This window comes from Nyctereutes procyonoides, unplaced genomic scaffold (genome assembly GCF_905146905.1).
Source record: "Nyctereutes procyonoides isolate TBG_1078 unplaced genomic scaffold, NYPRO_anot_genome, whole genome shotgun sequence".
NCBI classification, from domain to species: Eukaryota; Metazoa; Chordata; class Mammalia; order Carnivora; family Canidae; genus Nyctereutes; species Nyctereutes procyonoides.
Window position 1 is genome coordinate 23,007,732 of NW_026575044.1, and position 5,312 is coordinate 23,013,043.

A 5,312-nucleotide genomic window follows, 5' to 3' on the forward strand; every position below is an offset into this window, starting at 1 on the left:
ATTACTTATCTCTGTATTATTAAGGTCTTCAATGATATTTTGTCTTATTTTTTGTTTGCAACATATTTCTCTGTTTCCTCATTTTCCTTGATTCTGTGTTTAATTCCATGTATGACAAAAAACTGCTACCTTCCTGGAGTAGCTGGGGTTGCCCTATGTAGGTGATGAAACTTCCCATTCACTTTCTCATTCACCTTTGCTTTTAGATCTTGGTTTTCTCTCAAACATTTGTGACTGTCTTAAGTACCTGATTTATTCTTGATATAACCCCATTGTTGAGGGTATACCAAGACCCATCAGTGTTCTAAGGGTAGGAATCTCACTTAGCACCTAGTTTCAGGCTGATTGGAAGTCTTACTCACAGGCAGCAGCCTTCATAGTATGCAAATATATAGTCTGGTAAGGCCACCATTGTAATACCTGCTGGCTTTCAGGCCAGGAGATTTGGAGGTATCTTCTGAGCAATAGTTGTAAAAATTAGGGTTCAAGACAAGTAGATAATCTCCTTTCTGGGAAGTTTTGTCAAGCTGTAACAAGGTACAATGATAGCATCTCTTGCCTTATGTTCCCTGGGCCTATCTCCTTAATCTCTAGATGTGTGGGAAACTTGATGCTGGTTCCTCAGGCTGAAGCTCTAGGCTAAGAAAATAGGCCTAATTCATAGGAAAACTGAGGTTGTCTCTGTCTGCTGTCTGTGTTCTGCCCCGGGAGTGGTGGCATGCTAAGAACTGTCTTACCAATTGTCTCATTACCATGGAACTCAGGAACATCAGCTCCCTTAGCCACCAGAGCCAGGTGATCAAGGGGGGTCCCCTGTGTGTATTGTATTACCTCCTGGCTTTAGCGGGGCAGGTGGAGAGTGTAGAAGGCAAGGAAACCTTGCTAGCTTCAGAAGGGGAGTTGTGGGGTGCTGCAACTGCCAGCATTCTTTGGCTTCAGCAAGACAATGGGGTAGTGCCACAATGGCATGCAAGATGACAGAGGGTGCCTTATCTCAGCTCACCCACCTGTGCTATCTCAGAAAAGGTAGAGAGTTTAAAACTAGCATCTAGGAAAAATAAAATAATAAAATAAAATAATAAAATAAAATAATAAAATAAAATAAATAAAATAAAATAAAATAAAATAAAATAAAAATTAAAACTAGCATCTGCTAGTGCCTCCATCCCTAGGGAGAGTTTCAACTATTTCCCATCCCTCCAGCATATGCTTTTAGATAGGAAATTAATCCCTTTCACAAAAGTCCAAGTGCTTTTCAAACTGGTATTTGTTTATTGTCTTAGGGAAAATGAGACTATAAGAGAGCCCTTTAAAAGGGAAATTTCAGTTTCCTATTGCACTTTGGGTCCCTTGGACATCCAGCTCTATTGGTTTTATAAGCCAGATGTTTTGGGGGCTTGTCTCTCCAATGCAGTTCCCAGAGGTTGGGGCATCTAATGTGGGGCACCAACCCCTCTTCCTTTGGGAAGAAGTTCCAGATGAGTGAGATCCCTTCCTATTGTGTGTTGCCATACCAGAGGTGGGATTTTTGGAGAGACTGTGTCTCTGTCTCTCCTACCTGTCTAGATATGGTCTTTTTTGTCCTTTGTTGTGGAAAATCAGTTTATCTAGTTTTCAAAACTTTTTCAGATCCAAATGATCCATATGGAGCTGTTGATAGCAGTATGTTCATGATATGGTGAGTTCAGGATCTTCCTATGCCACCATCTTGCAGAGTTCTCTCAAGATAGAATTCTTAATACTTGACAGATGGATCATGTGATATGGAAGAAAGGTCATGAACTCTTTAGAAATGATTTGTGGTGAAACTGAAAACCTGATTAATGGTGGCTGAATCCAGTAAGTGCTTAGAGAGCACACATTTACCTTTAAAATTTTTATAGTAAAAGACAGCAAAGAAGAAGTTTTGTCAAGAATATATTTCAGGTCAGCAAAAGTAGAGCTTTATTTTGATAAGGTGGAATAAGTGCATGTAGCTTTCAACATTCTTAAGGAAAGTATGTGTTTTTAAAACTTGAGGGAAACCATTAAAGTAAAATAAATAGAATATAAAATTATATATTATTGGAAAATAAAAATAGCAAATATGTGATAAATTCAATAAAAGACAAAAGAAAATAAAAGAGAAAATAAATAATTGAAATAAGAGTATACGAAATAAGCTAGTTTGGCCATATCCAAATACAGATATACCTTATTTTATTGTGCTTCATTTTATTGCACTTTCCAGATACTGAGTTTTATTACAAATTGAATATTTGTGGAAACTCTGTTGAACAAGTCCATCAACACCATTTTTCCAATGCCATTTATTCATGTTGTGGCTCTGTGTCACATTTTGGTAATCATTGCAATATTTTAAACTTTTCCATTAGTATTACATGTGTTATGATGATCTACAATTAGTGATCTTTGGTGTTACTATTGTAATTATTTGGGGATACCATGAATCATGCTCATATAAGATGGTGAACTTATAAAAAATGTTGTGTGTGTTTTGACTGCTCCACCAACCATCTATCTCCTTCTTTTAGGCCTCCCTATATCCTAAGGTACAACAGTATTGAAATCAGGTCAATTAATAACCCTCCAGTGTAAAAAAAAATTAATAACCCTCCAGTGTTTACTGTTTACTTTAAAATCAAAAGCTAGTCATGATTCAGCTTAGTGAGGAAGGGATATCAAACCTGCGAAAGACCAAAATCTAGGCCTCCTGCACCAAACAGCCAAGTTATGAATACAAAGGAAGTATTGTTGAAAAAAATCAAAAGTGCCAGTGAACACAAAAATGATAAGAAACTAGAACAGCCCTATTGCTGATATGGAGAAAGTTTCAGTTATCTAAAGAGAAGATGAGATCAGCCATGACATTCCTTTGAGCTTAAGACTAATTCAGAGCAAGTCTCTAACTCTCTTTAATTCTATGAAGACTGAGCGAAGTGAAGAAGTTGCAGAAGCTAGCAAGAGTTGGTTCATGAGGCTTAAGGAAAGAAGTCATTTTCATAATATCAAAGTGCAAGGTGAAGCAGCAAGTCCTAATGTAGAAGTTAAAGCAAATTATCCAGAAGATCAACCTACAATCATTAATGGAGATAGCTATGCTAAACATCAGATTTTCAGTGTAGACAAAACAGCCTTATATTGGAAGGAGATACCATCCAGGACTTTCATAGCTAGGAATAAGTCAGTGCCTGACTTTAAAGCTTCAAACAGGCTAACTCTCTTTTTAAGGGCTAATGTAGCTGATGACTTTAAGCCAGTGTTCATTGACCATTCTGGAATTCCTACGGCCTTAAGAATTATGCTAAATTTACTCTGTGCTCTATAAATGGAGCAACAAAGCCTGAATGGCAACATATCTGTTTACACATGGTTTACTGAATATTTTAAGCCCACTGTTGAGACCTACTGCCCAGAAAAAAAGACTCCTTTCAAAATATTACTGTTTATTTATTATGCTCCTGGTCATCCAAGAGCTCTAGTGGAGATGTACAATGGGATTAATTTTGTTTTGATTTTAAAAAATATTTTATTTATCTATTTATTTGAGAGAGAGAAAGAGAGGTAGTGAGAAAGAGCATGAGTTGGGGGAGAGGGAGAAGCAGGCTTTCTGCTCACAGGGAGAGTAGGGCTCAATCCCAGGACCCTGGGATCATGACCTAAACCAAAGGCAGATGCTTAACTGAGCCACCCATACACCCCTAATGTTGTTTTCATGTTTGTTAACACAATACTTCAGTGCATGAGGGATCAAGGAGTATTTCTGACTTTGAAGTCTTATTATTTAATAAATATATTTTGTAAGGCTATAGCTGCTATAGATTAAAGTCCCTCTGATGGATCCAGGCAAAGTCAATTGAATACCTTCTGAAAAGGATTCTAGATGCTATGAAGGACATTCATGATTCATAGGAAGAGGTCAAAATACCAACATTAATAGGACTCCAGAAGAAGTTGATTTCAGTCCTCATGGGTGAGTTTGAGGGGTTCAAGACCTCAGTGGAGGAGGAACCTGCAGATGTGGTTGAAACAGCGAGAGAATGAGAATTAGAAGTGGAGCATGAAGATGGGACTACATTACTGCAATTTCACAATGAAACTTAATGGACAAGAAGTTACTTATTATAGGTGAGCAAAGAAAGTGGTTTCTTGAGATGGAATCTACTCCAGCTGAAGATTCTGTGAAGATTGTTGAAATGACAACCAAGTATTTAGAATGTTATATACATTTAGTTGATAAAGCAGCAGCATATTTTGAGAGGATTGATTCCAATTTTTAGGAAATTCTGCATGTAAATTCTGGTAAACAGTGTCACATGCTATAGAGAAATCATTTATGAAAGGAAGAGTCAATTGATGAGGCAAAATTTACTGTTGTGTTACTTTAAGAAATTGCCTCAGCCACCCAGCCTTCAGCAACTGCCAACTTGATTAGTAAGCATCCATCATCAAGGCAAGACCCTCCACCAGCAAGAAGGCTATGACTTGCTGAAAGCTCAGATGATGGCTTACATTTCTAAGCAATAAAGTATTTTTAAGATTTTATTTATTTATTTGAGAGATTTGGTTTTTTTAGACATAGCCCTATTGCATACATAATAGACGATACTATCATAGAAACATAACTTTTATATGCACCGGGAAACCAAAAATTTCACTTGACTTGCTTTGTTGTGATATTTGTCTTATTGTGATGGTATGGGATGGAACCTACAATATCCCCAAGATATGCCTATATATCAGTAAGTGCAATAAATGCTAATAGCTGCTCATTAAAATATAGTCATTCTCAAATTAGAAATAAAAAAATCTAACTACCTTCTGTTAATCAAGATACACATCTAGAACACGAGATATTAGAAGAATAGAGAGTGAAGTTACAAAGTCAGTTATACTAGATATAGTCTTAGCCAAAAAAAAAAAAGCTGGTCATTTATATGAATATCAGTTAAAATATAGTTCAAGATAAAAATATTACAAATAAAGTCATTGTCTAAAGTTAAAGGGAATAAATCTCTATGAAGGTTAAACAATTCTGCACATGTATGTAACTAAAAATGTAAGACAAAGTACAAATAGCAAAACTGGCAGACTACAAAGTGATTTAGCACTGTTATTCTAGTCTCTAATATTAACTATGGGTATCAATGAGAGGTATCTTAAATATTATTAACCCATTACCATACCTGGGTCCATAAGATTCTTTTTTTTTTTCAGAAGAAACAAAGAGAAATGGAGGAAGTAATTTATTTTCACAAATTGAAAATAGCCTAAAGTCAATGTTACAAAAATCACAAAGGTACTAACATTGG

At 36.2% G+C, this 5,312-nt stretch overlaps 1 pseudogene; it reads left to right on the top strand.

The window, feature by feature from the left end:
- Nucleotides 1-2,642: 2,642 nt before the first annotated feature.
- LOC129509047 (tigger transposable element-derived protein 1-like) lies at nt 2,643-4,520 on the top strand (annotated as a pseudogene).
- Nucleotides 4,521-5,312: the final 792 nt, after the last annotated feature.